At 40.1% G+C, this 24625-nt stretch overlaps 2 long non-coding RNA genes across 2 annotated transcripts in view; both read left to right on the plus strand.

Moving 5' to 3' along the window:
* The window catches only part of LOC120407465, a 100789-nt gene extending 85833 nt beyond the window's left edge, over nucleotides 1–14956 (plus strand). Inside the window, exon 3 of the long non-coding RNA XR_005599990.1 lies at nucleotides 14758–14956. This is a non-coding gene — a long non-coding RNA (uncharacterized LOC120407465). The remainder of the gene's footprint in view (nucleotides 1–14757) is intronic.
* Nucleotides 14957–17355: 2399 nt separating this feature from the next.
* The window catches only part of LOC120407463, a 168764-nt gene continuing 161494 nt past the window's right edge, over nucleotides 17356–24625 (plus strand). The window contains exons 1-2 of the long non-coding RNA XR_005599988.1: nucleotides 17356–17672; nucleotides 22544–22634. This is a non-coding gene — a long non-coding RNA (uncharacterized LOC120407463). The remainder of the gene's footprint in view (nucleotides 17673–22543; nucleotides 22635–24625) is intronic.

Genomic DNA, 24625 nt, shown 5'->3' on the forward strand with positions numbered 1-24625 from the left:
CAGGTAGGAAAGTCTGTGTTAGCTCTAACCTTGCTATCATGGGTAAAAATAGCAGTGAAGATGCGGCCGCATGGACCCTGCACAGTCTAACAACTCGAGTACATGCCCCTGGGTACTGGGCGGGCGGGCTTGTACAGCCGACACTGAAGCATACTAGTGGCTGCTTCGCTTACAAGAGCTGGTGTGTCCACAGCACAAGGTGGTGTTCCTTCCTCACTGCAACTGTGTTGGATATAAAGTCCCACCACAGACTCATAGGTACTGTATGTGTTTGCACACTGTCTTTAGGTCAGTTCAACATAAGGAACATTGCACCCATGCTGCATGTGCACAAGCCTTGCACTACCAACTCCACTGAGAAAAGAGAAACCTGCCAGCCTTTTATTGTATTATTTTAACCTGTTTAAATATTATGTCTGATTTTTCAAATGCACAATGTTGTCATTAAGGAGCATTTTTTTCAAGTGAAGTGATTTGGCTAATGCAACCTTAATTGACCTTATAGGTCAAAATATTAGAGTAGTTACTTTGCTATTCAAAACTAAAGATCTTCTTAAGGATCTTCCTCCTTTCTTCTTTAGTGAGCAGTTATTACTTCCTCACAATCACAAACAAGATTCTTTTTCTCTCATTTATTGAAATGTATTCCATCTTTTCATTTGAAATAATCCATAAAATACACAGAAGATATACAAACTTCCCATCCCCAGCCACCCAGCTTTCTTTCCCCTAGTCCCTGGCACTGTTGGCTTTTCTTTCATGACTTTATCACCATGTCATTTCAATTATTTATTTTATTAGTTTGGTTTAACCTTTGGTATGATATATTTCATAACTCTACCTGTGATGATGGAAAAGATGCAGCATTACTTAGATTGTAAGCTCTTTGGGGCAGAGAACGTCTTTTATTCTGTGTTTCTCTAGCACCTAGCACAGTGGGGTCCTAGTCCATAACTAGAGCTTCCAGACACTACAATAATGCACAAAATAAATAGTCACAAAAAAGCAGCTAAGCAGAAGTTGCAGTGACATTTTTCAGGAACCCGTTTTATTTTCCTCATTGGCTACATACTATTATGTGAGAAAGGAGTGTAGCCACATAATAGTATTAGTAATGATAATGTCACATTTTCCTTTCAAAAGTGTATAAAAAGAATAGAAGAGTCAAAATGAAAGTGAAGGCACTCTTCTTCTGTGCTAACACAATGAATATATTTATACTCCATTTTCGATTAATTGACACCTGTAATTAAATCCAGGGCCTAGAGCTCTTCAAATAATATTTGTCAAATAATTGATTTGATGAATTTGCAATAATTTTAAAATGAATTATTCACTGTATAATTGTTTTCATTATTCTTCTAGTGCCATTCAAGGCATATGTGCTTTTCTTTCAGATGAGTCATCTTCTTAATATTTCTTTTTTCCTCATTGTTATTTCAATAATAATGAGACATCCTGAATTAACCACTATTTCTACTCACCCTATTATGTTAATTGGTATCTAGAAATCCTTGGTAGTAATATTTTACTTGGATTCCTTAGAAATTAAAAGTGAAAGATTCTTAATTGGCTTCTGGTGGCACAGGGCCAACGAAATGGCATGTCTTCATACTACCTCACTTTACTCTGCTGGTAATAACAACATCTTATTTTTTTTCAAGGTATACAGCTAGGGAGGTCTGTTCTAAATAAACAAGAGTCAGAGATGAGGTAAGTCATGGCCTCTAGCATTTTTTGATCTGTTGCTTTGTGACTCAGAGTTCTGCAACGTGTTTTCCTGCATATATTGACATGTTGGGCCTGGTTCTCCTCTCACTTAAACTGATTGAATAACTTCATAATTCCTTATTTACACCACGTAAGTGAGTAGCGATTAAGGTCCATTGCGCACTCTGAATCATGTTTTAAAGGATATCCTGCAAAATCCATAAAATATTTTTAGTAAAGCCCAAATTTTAAAAAACAACAACTTTTAGTGCAATCTCCAACAGCATGCCTTGGGCCACACCTCATACGGTGGCTCTATCGTGAAGGAAAGGAAGCCAAAATATATGCATTATATTGACAAGGCGCATGCAGGTATTTCTTTTCTTGGCTTGCAGACACAGGTAGTATGTTTAAAGAACAATTAAATTGTCCATTCTGTAGGTTTTGAAGGTGCCTCATATGTGATAGGTCCATAATACATTTTAAACCATTCAGAAAAAGTTTAGGTTAACTTCAGGTTGCCTCTTGACAAAGAAGCTTTCTGCATGCCAGTGTACACAGCACTATTTTACCATCTTGATACATTGAGAAGTACTCTAGAAATCAGGCAAATAATAAAATAAACATTACGTGCATCAAATTACTACACGTTAGTAAGTAAATGAAAGACTTGTATGTCATGAAATAATTAACTGTTGTCTAAAGTCATCTTGGCTCACAGTTCTGGTAGAGTTTAAATTAGAGATGTGTATACTTATTCATTTAAAGTAGAAATTAACCCAATTTTTGTCAAAACTCAAACCAAACCCAAATCAAACGTTTTTTGCAGTCTGAAAATGTTTGGTTATTGTTATATTAAATTTTCATATGGCTCTCATCTGTGTTTCATCTGGGCCTCTAAGCAGAAGTACTGAGTTATGGTGAGGAAGATAAAGGCTGTTAGAAGGGTCTTTCTGATTTGGCTAGAAGTAGGGAATACAGTAAACCTAATGAAAGAAGCTGTTTCCCAAGAGTTGTAGCCCATCTTTGAGACCAAAGAAATCAAGACCAGCTTAAGCATCCAGTGTTTTGGATGACCTCTAAACTGAATGAAAAATTCTTCAGTCACTCATTGCTAGCAAGGACACTTTCCCTACTCCATCTCCTACCTTCTCCCCAGTATCTAGCCAGTTAGATGGAAGGAGATTAGGGAGGGTCCAACATGCATATTCATAATTTTCCCCACCACTTCCATGATCCTTCAGTAATGTCTCTTATTTATCAGTTACCTAACTTCTGGTAGAGAAGGCTGAATCAATAGGCAGAATTGGGAGGAGGTGGGGGAGGGAGAAGAAGGACTTGTTCCATTCTAAATATTTACTATCTTGCTGTTTCTCCCCCAACACAGTTGTCTCATGTATCCTCATGTTATGTCTCTCCAACTTTCTTCTGATGTGGTTGCACCTATGACTAGATTCCAAGCTGAACGAAAATAGCACATGCTATGATGGGCACAGTTTATTTCGAGAAATTCATCCAAAGATACCATATTAATTCAGCAGCAATGGAGCCCAAAAGAGAAGATGCCATAGCTGTTAGTCCCTATGACTGCTGTAATTAGGGATGATAGCTAATCAGTTTCCTTCTGCAGATAACCTACTGCAGTGATTCTCAACCAGGGGTACGCATACCCCTGAGGGTACCCAGAGGTCTTTCAGTGGGTACATCAACTCATCAAGATATTTGCCTAGTTTTACAGCAGGCTACATGAAAAGAACTAACAAAGTCAGTACAAACTAAATTTTCATACACACAACATTGGAAAGTAAGCATTTTTGCAGTAATAGTGTACTGTGAAACTTTTGTATTTTTATGTCTGCTTTTGTAAGCAAGTAGTTTTTAGGTGAGGTGAAACTTGGGGTACACAAGGCAAATCTGACACGTTAAAGGGGTACAGGAATCTGGAAAGATTTAGAAGCACTGACCTACTGCATGTATTGTGGGGAGAAGGACCCAGGCTTCCACAATGAGGTGAGGAAAAAGTCCTCAGATCAAACTCCAATGATAAGCTGCTTTCCAGAGCAGGAAAGAAGGACCTTCTGCTTTCCCCATATAAATTAAATTAGATGTAAAAATGTCTTCAAATCTATCATGTTAGTTCCCACTGTTTTAGTTCTGGATAAAATCTTCAATTCCTTTCAAACACTCAAGTTGTAGTATCTAAAGCCATGTTTTAAAAATGACACAGAAAATAACATGCCTTGAGATTTTTAATAAGTATAGTAAAGTAAATGTTGTTGGGTCAAATCTGAAAAAGCATCACATGCAATCCTGGCTTTTGTTTCTAAATGATGCAGCATGGAATCTTTTGTGTGTGGTTGTGCCTTTGCTGGAAATATATGATGTCATCTTCCTGGCAAAACCCAGCTGCTAGCAGTGACTGGCCTTTCTTTGGCAAAGTCCTCTGTCTAAATCAATCACATCTTGGAGATCAGAACACATGCAAATCTCATTAGGAGAAAATGCATGTATAGTCTACAGCTGTACACATCAGTACTCTCTTCTGTGACTCCTTTATTCCTTTTACTATTCTCTACCTCTTACATGTCAGATATTAGGAATAGCAGTGGTAAGAATACAAAATCATTTGTATGATTAAGGACTATTTAACATGAGTAAGGGAGCAGAGTCTACAACTGTAATCATTAGGGCTGTCAATTAGTGGCAGTTAACTCAAGTGATTAACACAAAACAAATTAACTAGATTAAAAAATGGTTGTGATTAATCACAGTTTTAATTGCACTCTTAAACAATAATGGAATACCAATGTAAATGTATTATAAATAATTTTGGATGTTTTTCTACATTTCCAAATATATCAATTTCAATTACAACACAGAATACAAAGTGTGCAGTGCTCACTTTATATTATTATTATTAATTACAAATATTTGCACTGTAAAAAGATAAACAAAAGAGACAGTATTTTTCAATTCACCTCATACAAGTACTGTAGTGCACTCTCTTTATTGTAAAAGTGCAATTTACAAATGTACTTATTTTTTTACATAACTGCACTCAAAAACAAAACAGTATAAAAATTTAGAGTCTGAAAGTACACTTCTTGTTCAGCCAGTCGCTAAGACAAACAAGTTTGTTTACATTTATGGTTGATACTGCTGCCCACTTCTTATTTACATCACCTGAAAGTGAGAACAGGCATTTGCATGGCATTGTTGCAGCTGGCACTGCAAGGTATTTATGTGCCAGATATGCTAAACATTTGTATGCCCCTTTGTACTCTGACCACCATTCCAGAGGACATGCTTCCACCCTGAATTTAAATTGGTATTCTATCATTGTTTAACAGTCTGATTAAAACTGGTATTAATTGCAACTATTTTTTTAATGTTGCGATTAATTGTAATTATATTTTTTAATTGACAGCCCTAGTAATCATTCTTTTGAATGAGCTGGAGTTATGTACATTCTACCCAAATATTACCATCTGTTCTGTGGCTATATGCAATGGTGGCCCAGTACGAAGTTATTGATTGATCTTCTGGGAAAACAAAAGAGGTTGGGGGCAGAATTTTGAAATTCATACCCTGATCATGCTGCTGAGTTCTACTCTTTGTAGGATCCCTGCATCCAGCATGCAGTGATTTGGGGTATTGGACAGGAGTGAGTCAGGGGCTTTTAGATCCACTACCTCCGCTGAGGATGACAAGGGAAGGTTCACCAATTGAGGCTGATACTAATGTCAGGCAGTGAGAGTGGTTCTGCACTTTTGGTTTATGGCCTGGGGGAGGAAGGAGAATTTATTCCTCTCCCAATCTCCAAGGAGATTCCCAGCACACAATTCACCCACTCAGGTGCAAGCTGGAGTCAAGGTATGGCCCATTCTCCTTTTACTTTTTATGATCTATTACTTACTGATCAAACTTGCTTCCTGTCTGGAATATGTCAAGCTTGTTTTTATTAAAGTTGACTCTGAGTAGACATTCCTTCAACATTTTTCATGGTTCCTTCATCAAATGCCTGTATTCATGTATACAAGGAACTTTCTGAGTTAAAAAAATGCCAAAATCTACTTGGAGTCTATGCTTTTGCCAGCTTTAAATTTCTTTTGTTTATCATCCTCCTACCTATCATTCCAGAGTTAGCAAAGTCTTAGTAGCAACTGGACTTAGTTTTTGAATCAAGGTTTCCATGTGATAATGAGGTCTACACCATCCATTTTTACGACGGCTCTATGGAGGGATATCACCTCTTTTGTCATGCATACATCTGAGTGTGTTCTGAACTATATTTTCATTTAAAAATCTTCCCAAAAGTAAATGAGATTGAAGAAAACCTGCCAGAATATAAACATTATTCTGTATATCAGGCACAAATGTGAAACTCATCTTGCTTGTAAACTGTATAATTTTACAGTGCCTTTAGAGATCACACATTCTCCATAGGATGGGATAGCAAGATTTAATATTGCGGAATTAAATATCAGAGGTTTGGAATTTCTTGAGAGAATGCATCCTTTCTTATTCTCTCTCTCTCTCTCTCTCTCTGTAGGCAGGTATGTGTATATATGTGTGTGTCACACACATTAACCCAACATTTCAGCCTACCCTCCATTTTTGAGGAGGAGGTGGCGGGCAATGTGCCATGAAAAGGGAGATGGACTATATTTTAAAAGATCAATCATGCATGAGTATATGTAATGTGTAGGTGAGACAGAGGAATGAACAGTTAACATCATTTAAAAAATTACTGTTTTATAATAATTTATCATTTCTAGCAAAATTCCCCTTTATACAGACAGAGAATATTGCTGAAAATAACTTTTTAAAAAAGATAGGACTCTTTCATTTTATCGTCTCTGTATTTGTGTTTTTTTTAAATTCAGCCTGATATTGGTTTTCTAAGAACATAAAAATTGTCATACTGGGTCAGACCAAAGATCCATCTAGCCCAATATTTTGTCTTCCAACAGTGGGCCAGGTGCTCCAGAGGGAATGAACAGAACAGGCAATCACCAAGTGATCCAAATTTCTGGAATTAATTTCTTTTGGATGCAGGTCACATATTCTTCTTCAAATCAAAATATGCACTACAGATCCCTAACAGATTACACTTTGTATAGATACATTCCTTGGTTGTAACAGAATTACAAGTGGCCTTTTCCTACAATCCACTCGACTGTGATAGTTTCTCCGTGCAATGGTGTTATGGGTATTGTCCCCAAAGTTTTATTTTTTTCCATGTGAAGAAAATGGAGAGTTTTGAAAAAGGATTAACTTTCAGGGTGTTGTTTTATGGAGAGTGAAAGGAAGGGTGCTTGAAATTGTCTTCACCTAAAAGGCCTTTTGATATCTGAATATTTTTCTGCAATAACAATTTTTATTATTTTTTAGAGAGAAATGAATTTCGTATTGTGGTTTCCATGCTTTGCATTTAATATACTTTTAAATTATACACTAGATGTAATATATGGCAGCAAAACATTTTCTAACTCTCAACAGATGAAACAGATTAACTTAAAGCCCAGAACTGAAGTTGTCTCCTTCACCTGATGAAAATGTTTCCCACAGGGTCCTTCCAAGAAATCAAACCCAAGTATTATTTCACATTGGCTCGTAAAAATGTTGTCTTGTGTTCATGAGGAAAAATTGTCCCTCTGGGAAATTCTTTTTATTGTATACCCCACAGTGGAGGATAATCCATGCATCGTTTCTCAAGGAAATGATAGTGGGATTGTTTGTTCATCTTGACAGGACAAGATCCAAATGCAAAAACTAGTCTAGATATCCAAAGAAAGGTAAAAACAAAATAATCAGGTAAGTAAGGTGATCTTCCCAAATACCCACAGTGGTATGGATTCCATGTTCAGAGCTAAAAGAAATTATTAGAAAAGTTATCTGAGGATCAACTCAATATTGTCTCATTAGTAATTTACAGTCACTGGCACAGCAAGAAAATTGTTCACATAAACCAATAGCAAATATATAAATGGAGAATGTCAGAGGAAAAAATGCTGACACCAGACCTTGTAATTTCTGGACATATGCATATCTAATTTAATCAAACTAGGCTGTTCAGTGTCTATCCATTATAAACATTTCGGCTTGATAGTGCTCCTTAGGCCACGGGTTCTCACAACAAAAATGTGGTGACCTCAGAGTGCAGCCACCAACTCTTGCTGGTGGCCACTCTTGGCAAATTTTCCTAAAATACTTAAATAACCTTAGGAAAAACAAATAAATATGCAAATATACATGTCCAAATCATTTAAATTTATTTAGGGTTTTTTGTACATGGTTATTTTTGAGTCTGCAAAGTTGTGTATTGGTGCCCTTGGCCTCCGCTGCCTCCCCTGGCCACCCCCCACCCCTCTCAGGCTCCCCACGGCCCCCGCCGGGCCCTGATGCCTCCCTCCCCCATTACCCCAAGCTCCCTTCTGAGGCCTTGCACCCCAGGTTCACCCTGCTCCTTGTCTCTTTACCATCGTGCCCAGTAAGGCTGGCCCAGCTGAAGCTCCGCTGCCTTGAGCTGAAGCTCGGAGCCCCATAGCTGAAGCTAGGGATGGGAGGCTGAAGCATGGAGCCCACCACCAGAGCCCCAAGGCTAAAGGGGGAGAGGGAGGATAAGTCCACCCTCAGAGCCCCGCATATGAAGCCGGGGGAGAAGGGTGAAACCTGCTGCTGGAGTCTCTGGCTGAAGCAGGGGAGAGGGGCTGACGTCCACTCCTGGAGTCCTGAGGCTGAAGATGGATGGGGGGGGGGCTTAAGCCCACCCTGGGGACCCTGGGGGCTTCAGGGAGGGGCTGCTGCTTTGCCCCCTCCCCCGTCTCTGCCCAGGAGGCTGTTGTGGCAGCAGGAAACCCCCCTGGTGGCTGCATGTAGACACAGTGGTGGCATTTAAGAAATGCTGCCTTAGGGGGTTATTCTATTTAGGGTTTTATGCCACCTTTGGGGCACTTAAACCAGGACATGTGGCCTAAGGCTAGATCCTCTCCATGTCCAGAATCCATTTTGCCCAGAGTTTGGTAAGAGGCTGTCACTGAGTCAGTTATGACATCCTGATTCTATGGGACAGTTCCTCTAGCCCCAGCATGAGTTAGAGCAGATAAGGAACTTCTCTAATTAGCCTACTGTGGCAACCTACTGTCCCTAAGGGCTACATGCCAGGTGAGTCTCGGCCGGGTGGAGATCTGCTTTTCCACTCCTTGCTCTTCCCCACCCCAGTACGTACAGAAAGAAAAGGACAGGTGATCCATGAGACAATCTCTTTTTGAAAATGTCACCCATGCTACAGAGTCAAAAAGTTTGAGATCCCTGTGGTTTTAAATTAACATAGTTTTTCTCTGTAAATCTTATGTCCCAGACTAATGAGGCTGTGATCGTTTGTTCTAGTGTTTACAAAAAAAATGTTTTAATAAAGACTTGGGAAATATTGTTTCTTTTAAACTTATTCCCAGGAGTCTAAAATATTGAAATACTAACTGAAAAGGAAAGATCTAGCACTGTCCAACCCACTTCAAAGATGGATGGTCCTGGAGCAGAACAGGCTTGTCTGGCGGCATTAGTAGATGTTGACATCTGTGGTAAATAGGGATAGAACTGGTTGAAATCCAGTATGTTAGTGTGGTGAAACTTCAGAAAACTAAAATATTCTTAAACACTTGTTTAAATAGAGTTTATAGAGGCTGCCACACAAATGGCTGTATCCCAAGCAGACAACCACCCAGAGGGCCACTATAATCCATCAGTGTGCTAGGGAACTATCAAAAAGTAAGATAGAGATGAGCGGGGCACAAGGCTCAGAAAAATGGCTTCTAGGTTGGCAGTGTGAGGCCAGGAGTGCCTAGGGTGACCAGATGTCCTGATTTTATAGGGACAATCCTGATTTTTGGGTCTTTTTCTTATATAGGTTCCTATTACCCCCCATCCTGTGTCCCGATTTTTCACATTTGCTGTCTGGTCACCCTAGGAGTGCCTGCTCCTTGTGTAGTTCATAGGGGTATATGAGGAGGTAGCAGTAAAGTGGTTTGTGGACAAATTGTAAGAAATTATGCATGCTAAGCAGAACTGTCAAAAACAAAGGCAAAACTTTGCTAGGCGATGTTAAGATATGAACATTTTGGGTGCAAAAATGTTCACACAGCTCATTAGGAGGCGACTGGGCTACTTAATCTTATAAATGAGAGAGCTGGTGGGAAAATTCCAAACTGAAATTTTGACAAATTTCTTCAACATTTTGAGGGTTTTTTATGGGGCAAGGGAGGTCACATTTTCAGGGAAAAAAATCCTGATTTTTATAACCTGTAGTAATGGTACAAAAATTTCAAATGTTGGCAGTTTTTTCATGGAAATTTTGACCTATTTTCAACCGTTTTAATAATGATAAACAAAGATGAATAGTCTTTTCTCCGGAGATGGGAGTTACATACCATGTGTAAGTCCCCTCCTATGGATAAAGGCACCTCTGCATAGTTTACTTTGGTAACACTTCCCTGAACAATACATTTGTTAATAAAATGATGCCACACACAGACTTTGTATAAAACAGCAAATTTAGGTGTAGCTGAATAGTATGCCTAAATAGTCTTCCAGTGCATATACTACATGCAGCTTTTACTCTCATCTCTTCATCTTCTTTGCAATAGTCTTGGGCTTCTCCTAATTTTCATGGTGATAATTTGATGAACCAGGGAAAGTGCTGATCAAATATATTTCAATGGCAGAGGATCATAATTGTGTCAGTTTAACACTTCAATAGTATAACTGGTTTTCTGACATTAGCAGCCAAAACTATACATGTCCAGTTGATGAAGGTGAAATGGGGGGAAAAATCCTTACACAGTGCATGAAGAAAAACGCTATTGCTATGCTCTTCCGTCTACATGTCTGGTATCCAAAGACCATCTACAGCTTGAATTCAGCCATTTTGCCCTTAAGGTAGGACATCCCTTCCCTAATAAGAACACACAGAATTAAAAACAACATTCTGTATGGTTTTTGGCATTTGTATTTTTGTTTGTTTGTTTGTTTGTTTTTCCTCCTGCATTTGCTCCCCTCGGTCATGTTTGCTTCATTGTAGCATGGCAGAGCACCACAAATATTAAAGTGCATTGTACATTCTGTATATTATTGCCTGGTTTCAATCAAGCTGCAAGAGAGACAAAAATTAAGGTTAAACGAAGACAGGCAGACAGTGCAGTCTGTTACAAGACCCAGGTCTTCATTGCACTAATAAATTACAGCACAGCTTGTTATAACCTCCCAAGAAGTTAAGATATGAACAGTTGTTCATGCCTCACATATTTGTGTATATATCTCAATGTTCCTGAATCTGTATTGCTATGACAACTTCTCTGTTTACATGAAGCAAAAAGAAAACATTTAAAAAGTGTTTTCTAGGAACCTTGTATCTATCCTTCTGGCGATGCTATTTAAAACTGGGCTAAATCCATCATGAAGCACTGACAGTCCCTTGTTGATCCAGTTATGTTTCAATTCAGTAGAATTGCCTTAAATAGAACCTATCAATTTGTGTAGGCAATATTATTATCGTTTTATGCAGGACAGCCTATTACAGTTTGAGCAGTATATTCATTTTCTGCACATGCTTGGCGATATGGTGAACAACAATCATCAGTAAAATATGGTGATCATAGAAGAAGCCAACATTATCTGTGCACCATCTAACCTAGTCAGCTCTACCAGAAAAAACGTGATTTTGGCATCATAATCATTTGGTTTAAAAATGATTGATTGTTTGGTATGCAAATTATGATTCATTTATAGTAATTGACCTGGAAATTCTCAGAGAAGATTCTATAAATCTGACATCTGAGATAGGATTGGACACTGTTTCCAGCAATAGGAAAAGGAACTTATTTCTTATTAAGACATTTAGTTCAGACTATTTCAAACTCAAACTGGAAGAAAAAGAGAAAATAAATTTGCTAAAACAAGCTGTTCAGTGGACAGCATCTACCAATAAATGAGCAAGCTACCAACATCACATCATTTAATGGGATTTGGAAAAATGAATAATTTTTACTTGAGTAGTATTTCCACACGTTGGATGGAGCCAGGGTTTTAAATTTGATATTCTAATTATGCATTGCACCCCCATTGAGCAGTGAAATGAATCCTGTGTAATTATGCTGCTTTGAAAGAGGAGACTTTGTTTTCAAATCATGTGTACAGACAGATGTGTAGTTCAGATGTAAAAAAGAGCCAGAGAGAACATGTGTCTTTTAGATAGCAATGTTCCAAGTTAGAAATATCCATTGAGCTAGAGTCACAAAGGGGATTTAGAATCAGTGATGCAATGCCTAACTTTAGGCACCTTGCTGCTTAGTGGCACCCACAGCCCCAAGTTAGGCAACCAAGCTCTTTATACAATACATGGGGAAAGTTAGGCATCTAAGAACAGGATTCACACAAGGCAGAAGTGGGGAGCTACCTAAGCCAAACATTTTTCACAAAAAAAAAATGGGGAGGAGGCGGTTTCCTTGTTCCCCACCACCAGGTGTTCAGAGCACTCATTCACTTTGAGTCAGAACAGGGACTTGAGCACAAGTCTCTCACCACTTAGGTGAGTGTCTTAACCACTGGGATATAGGCTATTCTGGGATAGGTCACTCACCCTCTCCTTTTTTGAAACTGTTCCACACTGTATAAATAATTTAGTCACTGGGCCAGAGGGAGCAAGTGAGAACGATTCTATAGCTCAGTGGTTAGGACAATCATCTGGCAGGCCTGGGTTCTAGTCCCTTCACTAACCAGGGGATACAGAGTATCAGGGCACACTACCACCGCCTCCTTTGGCTGTGTTTTCTGTGAGGCCCAATTTTCTAGACACACTCTAAGTGACCTGTGAGCATGCCTACTAGATCAGGCCCCACAGGCAAGGGAATCCTGCTGGGGCTCAGGTATGAAGTAGGTGCGGGGCATCAGGACTGAGGTGTCTGGGCTCACGCTCATGGCAGACATACAGGCACCTGGGGAATTTAGGTGCCAGCAGAGTTAGGTGGCAGCTGAGCAGGAGTTTTGAAGATCTACATTTTGGACTTATGCACCTAAAATGGCATTTAGGCATCAAAATATTATTGTGGATCTAGCCTAGCATCTAGTCAGGTGGAAAAAAAAACCTGTAGTCTAGAATAGGGGTAGGCAACCTATGGCTCGCATGCCGAAGGCGGCACGCGAGTTGATTTTCAGCGGCACTCTCACTGCCCGGGTCCTGGCTACCGGTCTCAGAGGCTCTGCATTTTAATTTAATTTTAAATGAAGCTTTCTAAACATTTAAAAAACCTTATTTACTTTACATACAACAATAGTTTAGTTATATATTATAGACTTATAGAAAGAGACCTTCTATAAACATTAAAATGTATGACTGGCACGTGAAACCTTAAATTAGAGTGAATAAATGAAGACTCGGCACACCACTTCTGAAAGGTTGCCGACCCCTGGTCTAGAAGCAGCCACTTAACGTACAGTAATATTGCCTCTTTTTGACCCAAGCAGCTAGACAAAATTTGGAGCCCTGTGGGTATTTCAGTTGGGAGTAGAAATTAGTGATAGTTATTTCTTTGATGCAGTTTTTTTTTTATTTACAAAGAATGCATTTCTGTGTCTCTGAACACAGAGGGAGTCAAATAGCAGGAAACAGTTTCTTTTGCTCACAGCACCAAGAGCTTGCACCCCTGACCCAGAAGCCTCTTCCAGGGGTGCAGGCTAAAAGAGTGCCACCATGCTTTCAGCTCCTCCTTCAGTGTCTCTCTCCCTCTGTCTGTTCTTGTTTGGCCTCAGTCACTGCGTGACCTCTCGTCCTGCATTCCTAAAATAATACTCATCCAAAAACACCTGGATGGACTAACACACACCTTTTGTCAACGGATGGGCCTATGCTTACAGTTATGTTAATTGAACGGTGAGTTCACACGAGTAATCTGAATGGGGTTTTACTGAACCCATGACATGGTTGCCCATAACAGTAACATACAAGGAATATGTGCAGTTAGAGGCTGCTGTAATAACTGTCCCATTGAAAGCAGTGAGAACATTACTCAGCATGGGCAATGGTGACAGAATGTGGCCCTATATTCCTTTCTAAAATTAATTTAAGTAGCTGCGGACTGCAACATCAGGTGTAGATTTTATAATGTATTTTCCTTCCAAGTGCAAGATGTCTATGAGAGCTTCTTCCTGCTCCAGGCTCTGTGTGCTATGAGTCTCAGCTGATTGATCACCTTGGTACAATTCAGCCTGCAGAAATATCTTGCAGTAAGTGGATGTTAGCTTTGACCTGCAGCTTCACAAGTTTTGACTTTGCCGAGGGCAAAACAGTTTTTCCTGATGAAACTTGGCCTTCCGGTGTGGTGAAAATTAGCAGAACTGCACTACAGAATAATGACGTACTGTGTCATCTTTTCATAAAACTGGCTAAAAGGATGCTGGTTTTGCTGCATGTGTGAAACTTCACACAGCTCTAATCTTTAATGTGTGTATGCCAAGGATAATATAAAATAGCACACAAGATGTGGAATAGCTGGCAACCAGAGAATTTAATTAAAGGAGGGAGTAACAATTGGTTCAAAGGGGTGGTAGTTTCTAAACCTAAGGAGAACAGATTCTTAGGGCCAGGTAACTTTCTGATGTTGCATACTTACTTAACAGATGGATTATTTGAAGAGTGGCAGTATCTGTCCCTTAGTTAGGAAGTGATAAGTGATATCTTTAGGGGTAGGTGAATTGCTTTGGATAAAATAACCCAAACCTGAAACAACATTATTTTCCATCTTCTTTCCCCATTTATTTGTATGCCTCTCTCTACTACGGTCCATCAGGGTCAAAATTAGAAAGGCTGCCTTATAATATTTTGGGGGCTGACCAGAAACAGGGGGACCCATTCATAATTAGTGAAATATATATGCTTTACACAGTTGCTTTCCAATTTCTAACGCAGTCCCCTTCAAAGAAGCACCATTCAAACTTACAAACTTTCTAGAATGTTCTGGGTGTTAAAGTAATATTAATCTTAATTCGTTACAGGAGTGGATAAAATTCTGTGAACTCAGAAGTGGCTGATGACCTTCCTGTTGCAGAGTGAACTCTTGATGCATTTGTTCATTGAAGCTGCCAGCAAAGCTTCCAGGAGACTGTATGTGCTCTGTCTGCATGTTCTTCAGGTACTGCTTTTTTAAACACTTGTGTATGCTGGTTATTGTATCACCCTGTACAGCTCAAAGAATCTGGCCATAGCATAACATGTGATGCCTCCATGTCTGACCTAAATATACATATTGAGGCTACCATGATGAATGAACTGTGTGTTATTGCCTAATGATCTGATAAGAGAAGGGGGAGTGAATGCAGGATGATTATCTTGGAAATAGCATTGAGGGTTTATGAACTCTACTGCAAATTCAGTGGAATATAGGAAATATATGAGTAAAGCCATATTATGCAGCAGTTCTAACCATCCACTCAACCATCATAACAGTAAAGGCAATCAGCATAATTATAGTTTTGTGTGGAAATGTATTTAAATATACCACTCAGAAACCATGCTACTTTCAGTCGTGTTCAGAGAATTATTCTCTTCCAATTCCCCTTATTCTTTTCTTGTATATTTCTCTCTTCTTTTCTCTTTCTATTCCCTCCCTCCCTTCCTCCATCCTTTGCTTTGTCTTCATTTATTCTATTTTTAATCTCAGGTGGGGTTGGTGGGAAGGACAGGTATAGCAGTTGATCTCCTGTGTCTGTCACCTAGAGCTGATCAGCAAATGGAATTTCTGTATTTGTGGGAAATCCCAATGTTTTGCTCTATGTTTTTGTCCCTAATCAGAATGAAAAGTCAAAATATTGAAGCCCCTTTTCCCAGAACAAAAAAATTCTGAAAAAATTCATTTCAGAATCTCTAAAAGTTTACTTTGGACATTTTCTATTGAAATGAAACCTTGACATTCTGGAAACATTCTGTTTTTCATACCAAATTGAAACATTTAGATTTGGGTTGGTTTGACATTAATTTGTGTCACGCTGCCATGTTGCCTTCTTAGAGTTGTAGTTTGAGTGCCTGGTGCCCCAATTGTCTCCTATTGGCTAAGTAAATTCCCAGGCCAGACTATATCATCCAGGATACACTGCAGTCATGGGATTTCCAGGATGCACTGCAACAACTCTGTCAAAGGAGAGATCACGGTGCATCATGGGAAATGTAGTCTTGCCAAGGATCCTGGCACATATCAGAGATTGAGGGCTGAGGCATTTGAACAACAGCTGTCATGAGGCACTGTAGCAGCTCAGACAAGCAAGGGTTAAACTAAATGTTTCACTTTGGATCAAACAACGTTTTTTGGCAAAATTGACATTTCAGATTGGAGATTCAACATTTTCCATTGAAAAAAAATGTTCAAACATAAAATTCCTCTCCAGCTCTACTCCCATCCTGAAAATATGGGCCCGTAAGAAAAGAACCTGTTACCTTGGGATTGCCAGCTTAGTTCTGAAGACACAAAAGATTTAAACAAGCAACTAAACTTTTGTCTGCTTATCCAAACCGCACCTTTGAACTTATAAGTCACAGCTACTTAATTGTGCTCGTCACCCTTGGTCTGTCATGAGACCACACACTATAAGGACTTACACCTTAGCAGCTTTGGCAAGATCACCAGTAGATAATATCATGACTGTGCACCCAATAGTTTGATTTGCACTGTTAAGAAGTCTACTTTTCAGAGCTAAAACCATGATGGAATCCAGCAGTTCACGTGGAATTCATAGTATGAGTCAGATGCTGAGTTACTCAATGAAGCTAATGCTCTTAATCTTTGCATATAAGTATTAAACATGTAAAGTTACCTTTTTTCCTATAGTATATGTATTCAAGAATAATGCATCTATATGAAAACATACTCCACATTTCTTGACCTTTGGGTACTATTAAATGCTTACTACGTGTGGGATGACATCTGGTACCGTATATTAGGACTGTGCTTTACACAAGTAGAGAGAGGAGGACATTACAGCTTGAGATATTTAAGAAAATATTCAAGATAAATAATGAAACACATAGAGTTGTCATTGGGCTAGAAACCCAACTGGAATCAATCACAGTAATTCCATTGATTTCAGTGCAGCTATGCCAATTTATACCAGCTGACGAGCTTGCTCATTTCTTTTAAGGAAAATTACTCATAATCAAAACCTAATTTTGAATGAAGTCTACTTTAATTTATAAACAAAGGAACTGAAACATGTATCTGCCAGTATTTGATTGTACTATAATACTCATTAGCTTTGGTGAGAAGAAGCTAAACAGTTCTCTTTCCTAGTGGTTTGCTGCTTAGACCTCTTGACTTCATTTTATATCTACTTCCTGGCCTTGCCTTTACTGCACCCATGGGCGGCAAGTTGTATGGGCCCCTGGTGCCTGGGCTCCAGCAATATTCAGGCCCAGGGGGCCTAGCTCTACCAATGTTTGGGGCCGGGTCTCTCCCCCCAGCCCTGCCTGCTGCCCCCACACTCCTCTCCCAAGTGTCCCCAGGCCCTACTTGCTGCCCCCACGCACCTCCCCAAGCCCCGGAGCGTCCCTGCCTCTTCCCTGCAACTCCACACTGACTCTGCTCTGCTGGCTTCCAGCATCAACTGCCACCACAGGGTCCTAGTTCCCCCACCCACTAGTAGCAGGGCAGGCTACTCTTCTGCCTTGGACCCTTCCCTTTTCCTTCGGGAACTATCACCAGCACAGGGGGCCCCCTGCTCACAGTCACTGCTCCTGCCCCACGCTGGGCAAGGGGCATCCCCATCACCCACCCTCAGTGAGGCTACAGTGAGGGGCAGCAACAGGGGAGGAGGTGCACATGTGATGAAAGGCTCCCCCTGGCACCTACCACAGGGGAGGCAAGGGGGCTTCCTGGACCTGAGGGGGTCCCTAGAAGCACGTGCAGTGACAGTGGTGCGAGGTGAGTGTGCTGCTGTGTGTGGGGGGGCTCCCCCAGAGCTCACTGCTGCCGGCGGGAAGAGGGCTGGGGGAGTCTTCCTCTCTGGCCCCAGCCCCGGGGCAGCCTTCCTACACCCCAAATACATCCCCAGCCCTGCCCCACCCCAGAGCCCACACCCCCACACATCCAAACCCTCTGCCCTAAGCCTCTCCAACACCCCAAATCCCCAAACTCCCTCCCAGAGCCTGCATCCTGCATCGCTCCTACACCCTAATCCCCAGCCCAGGGCCTGCACTCCAGACCTCCTCCTGCCACCCAAACTCCCTCCCAGCGCCCAACCTCTCACCCCTTCTGCCCCCAAACTCCCTCCCAGAGCCTGAACCCTGCCTGCACCCCAATACCCTGCCCCAGCCTGGGCCTGCACCCCAGACCTCCTCCCGCCACCCAAACTTCCTCCCAGAGCCTTAGGCAGATGTGGGGGTGGAGTTTGGGGGGGGCAGGTTCTAGGCACCACCAAAATTTCTACAAACTTGCCACCCTTGACTGCACCCATCCTCTCTGGTTCCCCTTTTCCAAGAATACCACACTCTCTTTTTTTTATCCAAAAACTATTAATTCATACTATCTTTGATGGCAGTGACTTCCCAATATCAGACATTCTCATTTTTTGTTTGTTTGTTTTTTGTGCCATTCTACCAACTCTCCAACCCGTTGCTTGGTCACTAATAAAATAAATGCAAGAAAGGTAATAATTGGAGATATACCAATCTCCTAGAACTGGAAGGGACCTTAAAAGGTCATTGAGTCTAGCCCTCTGCCTTCACTAGCAGGACCAATTTTTGCCCCAGATCCCTAAGTGGCCCCCTCAAGGATTGAACTCACACCCCTAGGTTTAGCAGGCCAATGCTCAAACCACTGAGCTATTCCTCCCCCCTCCACTCATGCAAACATCTCCAGTAGACTAAAAATTTCTAGAGGTAAATTGAGTTTTTCTTAAAAAATAGGCTTATTTACACAAATATTCTGCCAAGTCTACTAAAATGCAATTAGAAATCTCCAGTGAGACAATTACCCAGTTCCTCATCTTCCCAAACATTTTGTGCTGAAGGAGCTTTGCTACTGATGCAAAGCAGCAAAAGCTGTATTTATTAACCTAAATCCCGTTACCAGTTAATAGCAGGCATATTTATAAGCCCATTACTATATGAATATGAGCTCATTAAAACTGGCTAAAATATTAACTGTACTGTCATTATCCAAGGATTTTTCTTTAGAAATGGCTGGCAATCTAGCAATGAAAGCCTTTTTTGTAATAAGATTATCAACTTGCTATAATCCTCTGCTTCTCAAAGAAGTACAAAAAACATTCTTTTTTGCTTAATTAATCATGAGAAAGTGACAGATCCCTAACAAAAATCATTGATGACTAATACCACAGTCCTGCCAAGCCTTGCACATTTTACACACAGTTCCTCCCATTGGTATCAGTGGGACTACTCACAGAGTGAAATCCTAGCTCCTTTACAGTTGATGGCAAAAGTTCCATTGACCTCAATAGGGCCAGGATTTCACTCAGACCATATCACGTTAAGGACATGCATAAATCTTTGTCCCCTATATATGCATTCTTTGGCCCCTCCCGCCTGCAGACTGTGCATTACTGCAAGGGGTGAGTGTGCAAGAAGACTCTATGCTCTTGTCTTTCTGAGCAGTGGATGGCATAACCGCACTCCTGACACTTGGATTGCTCTTGCTGAGAGACCTCTGGGAAGGAGGCATCTGCCAAGAGTGGAGGAAGGAGGGGACCCAGACTCCCCTTGCATTTTGTGAAGGGTTGTAGCACTCCCCCTGCACCCCGGGGAGCTCCAGCAGGGAGTATGCCTTGTTGAGGCACAATCCCTCCCAGTCAGTACTGCTGCACACTGGCTAATAACCATAGCAGGGCAGAGGACATTGAAATATAACATACGGGCACAAATAGTTACAATGGAAGATAACAAAGGGCTTGTGTACACTTACAGCAGCGCTGCTGTAGTGCTTAGTGACGACGCTATCTATGCCAATGGGAGAACATCTCCTGTCGGCATAGGTATAGCGCCTCCCCGAGGCGTGGTAGCTACGCTGATGAGAGAAGCCCTCCAGGCGACATAATGCTGTCCACACTGGGAGTGAGGTCTGTATAACATATTTGCTCAGGGGTGTGGAAAACCTGCGTAGTTATAGTGACATAAGTTTAGTGTAGTGTCATGTAGATCACGGCAAAGACAACTTTGTATATTCTAGTGAATTTAGCACTTTGCAGACTTTCCAGATTAGCAGTGGGAACAATATTCTCTGTTTACTTGGAAGGCAAGTAGGATGTGAGCAGCAACACTGCAAACTCCCCCATACTGCTCCTGCGAGGCCCGATTCTCATTTATACTAATGCCTCTTTCCACTTGCCTGGCAGTGTAAAGGTGGGTGTAAGTGTCATTTACTACCATTTTACAGCCTTTTACTGTGCCACAGGTGTACAAAGGGGCCTTATGAATGACAATCAGGCCTTCAACTCTAATGTACAAGGATCACCTCTTGAGTACCTGAGAGCCATTGGTTTCATGACCACTCAGTTCCTGCTGCCAACAAAGTTGCCAACTGTTGCTAATAATGGTGGTGATTTTTATAATGTGACTGGCAAAGGCACAACATGGTGGTTAAGCTTGAATATAATTTTGTGTACTTTTGCTGCCATGTACCAACACTATTAAAATGATTTTAATACACTTTTACTAAACATGCTAATCATCAATTGTAATTAGTATCACATTACCAATGCTTTATCATTTTTATGGCACCAGCAATTAAGTATGTGTTATAAATATTTAATGGTACAAATATGCAGTAAAGATGAAGAAATACAGTTTTATCACCATGCACTAAATTTATTAGGATGGGTACTCAAATCAGCCCTTGATATATCGACTTGTGTCATTCTGTAAATGACATCAACGCCAATAAAGCCACAACAGAGCCCAACAATGTAAAACATCACGCATATTTCATTCCAAGAGCTTGAATAAAATATTAGAGCCATTCCTGGGTTAGCTGTTGCTCTGAATCCATGAGCTTGAAGTAAATGTACATGTTCTTCCCAATTTATGCCACAGTCTGATTATAACCATATAAAACATAATCCAAATACATGAATCCCACAAGACTGATATGTTTTACACCAAAGTGTACATCTCATTTGATGTGATACTATTAATATATGAAGCTCTCTTTCCCTGTTTAATGGCTCAGAAGACCTCATTGTATTAGAACAACAATTTATTACTTGAGCAATTACAAACAGTTATGTGATCTGATTTAAGGTGATGTGTATATGTACAGAGTGGAAGATGTGTATATAAGTGAAAAACATCTCTCTTACTATCAAAGTTGGGGGAGGAAACAATATTTGGAGGGCAGTTTAGGAGGAGAGAGATGCTGCTGAATTTGTTTTGCTGATTTCCAGGGATGGTGATAGGATACATTTAATATCTGGTAGAAGCTGTCACTACTTCAAGAAGGATCAGTTAGATGTAACAACTCAGTTCTGAAGAGTAAATACAGTGTCTGGCTGAGCGAGACAAAGTGCTGTGCCAGGTGTTTTGATATGATAATCAGCAGTGATGGGTGAATCAGAAATTATTTAGCTCAGATACCAAAATCTGGATGCTTATCTAAATTTATCTGAAACGTCCAAACCTCTTTCGTCTTACAAGGGCAGCTTTTCTCAGTAATGGTCCTAGTTGGAAATCAGATGTACAGAGGAACATACAAAAAATAATTAAATTTAAATTTGCCACCCTTTTTTGATCTTCAATAACTTTTAGGTTCAATTCAAGTTCTGGGAGAATGTTTTTTATCAGTTCTTATTTCCTCTGTATTTTTAAACACAAGAATAGTTGGGTCTTGCTCAGAGGAGATGTTTTCCTTGGTCACAAGCAATGAAGATATGTTTCCTCCTTTGATGTGGACATTCAGAAATGATGCCTCAGTGACTATAGATGTATTGGCCTGGTGGCTCCAGCAGATAGAAGGGCCAGATGTACCTGTGAATACTAGGTATGTCTCTTACCTCCATATCTCTATTATTTCTCATTTTAAAATATGCAGCATATTCTGTTTACCCAAGAGAAAATAAGTCTTCTACACTTCATTGGCATGCACTTAACACAGTCTATTTTGCTTGCATTCTAGCCTTTGCAGTCACCTAAGTAGGCAGTGACTGTGGGAGCAAATAAGAATACAGACAATGCATACAGATGAATATTTCCTTATGGTATAATCTTGCTGAAGAGAGAGTATAAGAACACATGGGGGAATCTTTAATGCAAATAGTAAAACTCAAAATATTTTATTTATTAATTACCACTGAGCACAGGTGTGTTGTGACTTGATTTTTGCTCTGATCTCCTATGACACTTGATCTTAAACTACTGTAATTTTTGGACAGGAAATGCAACTAATTATAAAGGTTTCCGCATAGTTCCAAGGGTGAGAGAATGGAGATTTTATAATAAGGGTCCTTAAAATATCTTTAAATAATTAAAATGAAGATTCTGCAAATGACCTAAAACAACCAAAGTATTAACAGTTCAAGTTAGTTTCAGATGAAACTTTGTCTTAAATGCACCAGATAAGCTAACATGATTGAAGGAAAATCATGGATAATATACATGCTGTTGATTTGCATATATCTGACCATCTGATAGCCTTCCTCATAGTGTTTCCCTAGGGCCTTGGGAAATGGATGAGCCTTGCAGCATGCCTTGAAGGTTCTGGGCTATGTTGGGCCCAGGGTAATGTCAGAAGCTGGAAACATGTGCTTTGCTACTTTTCCTACTTTGTGTTTTGTTCACATCCAGGCAGAAGAAGACTTGCAGGCCTAAAGTTAAGTGGCAGTGGTAGCAGAGAGTCAAAAAGAAAGTGACAGGTGGGGACAGAGATTCTGAAAAGGTGAGGCATAAATCAGATGCTTGGATACCATGATGATGAGCATAACTATGTAGAGTGGATAGAGTGACATGGGGAATGGAGTGAGAATGAAAGGGGAGTGAATAAAGAGAATGAAGGAGAGTTTTACATAAAGTGGAAAAAGGAGAAACAAAGAAGTTCTGGAACAGCCTTCCAAGCGGGGTAGTGGGGTCAAAAGACATATCTGGCTTCAAGACTAAGCTTGATAAGTTTATGGAGGGGATGGTATGATGGGATAGCCTAATTTTGGCAATTAATTGATCTTTGATTATTAGCAGGTAAATATGCCCAATGGTCTGTGATGGCATATTAGATGGTGTGGTATCTGAGTTACTACAGAGAATTCTTTCCTGGGTGCTGGCTGGTGAGTCTTGCCCACATGCTCAGGGTTTAACTGGTCGCCATATTTGGGGTCCAGAAGAAATTTTCCTCCAGGGCAGATTGGCAGAGGCACTGGGGGTTGTTCACCTTCCTCTGCAGCATGGGGCATGGGTCACTTGCTGGAGGATTCTCTGAACCTTGAAGTCCTTAAACCACGATTTGAGGACTTTAGTAACTCAGACATAGGTTAGGGGTTTGTTATAGGAGTGGGTGGTGAGATTCTGTGGCCTGCATTGTGCAGGAGGTCAGACTAGATGACCATAATGGTCCCTTGTGACCTTAAAGTCTGTGAGTCTGGGAGTTTAAACAGATGAATAGAAAAGAGAAGGCTGGACTGAGGAAGTTGAAAAGTAACCTGGAAATACAACCTAAAAATTGCTGTAATCACATAACTGTGCCAAATATCGCCATCTAATTAGCTTGTGACAGCAATCAGCAGAAAATATGTTAAAATCAACTTAAAAAAAGAAGTTTGCTAGAGATGCCTCAGAATGCATTGTTCTGGGATGTTGGAGATACAGATCCTGAATATTAAACTGAATTGTAATTGCCTTGATCCAATAGAACTGTATCAAGCCTATTTTCTATTTCATTCTATACAGAGGATTTAAACATTTCATTATTGTTATTATCAAAATACTAAATATAGAAGTTTAAAAATGCAGCATGGACAAAAAAATGTAGGTCTTAAGCTACAAAAACACATTTATATTTATCGCTTTCAGTAGGCATGTTTTGATACAGCAGTCATTATTTATTGTGGGAACATGGATTAAACTATACTAGGCTTTCTGTACTTTCAAGAACTTCCACTGCTATTGCATTAAAATAACAAAGGGATAGTTGGGGATTTGGACATGGGAACTGAGTGAGGTGGTTGCCTATATCTATTCAACAGCAATATCAATTTCAATATCTTTATTGGCATTGTAATGGAATCCAGTTAATATATTAATACATCAAATACTTGCAGATGTATGGCTGGGTAGCACTTGACTAGCCATGTATGCATGCAAATACCCAATGCTGCATGCTCAGTCATAGCCTGGGTTTTGTGCTCTTCAGTCAGACAGGCACAATTCAGTGTGCACAGAAATATGTGAACAATACAGTAGGTTAGAAAACTCACATATTTCCTGTAAACAATTTTGTGGGGAAAAATCCCCTTTCAAAAAATGTTGACTAAAAGTTTTGGGGTTTTCCATGAAAGTTTCACTTCAAAATTAAAAGCTTTCATGTGGTTTCAATTCAAAATGACATTTCAAAAGGATACATTTTATTTCTCTTTGAAAGGTCAAAACTTAACTTTTTTTTCTTAAAATGTTTTTTTCAGGTTTTGGAAACTGGAAAAATTCAGTCTTCCATTTTTGGATGCTCTCTCCCTCCCCTCCCCCCCTCCCGCCCTCCCTTTGTAAATTATTCCCCTTTTTTCCTCTGGAAAAAGGTGAGACAGTTAAACAAGTATGTGAATGTGTGGGAAAAGCACTTGTTATGATAATGAAAAAAATAGTCTCAAAAGAGAAATCTCAGTAGTTCATTTATTGGCTTGAACTCCATTCCCATCGAGAAGATTCTGTAACATCAAGTACAGC

The sequence above is a fragment of the Mauremys reevesii genome, linkage group 6 (assembly GCF_016161935.1).
Source record: "Mauremys reevesii isolate NIE-2019 linkage group 6, ASM1616193v1, whole genome shotgun sequence".
Taxonomy (NCBI): Eukaryota; Metazoa; Chordata; order Testudines; family Geoemydidae; genus Mauremys; species Mauremys reevesii.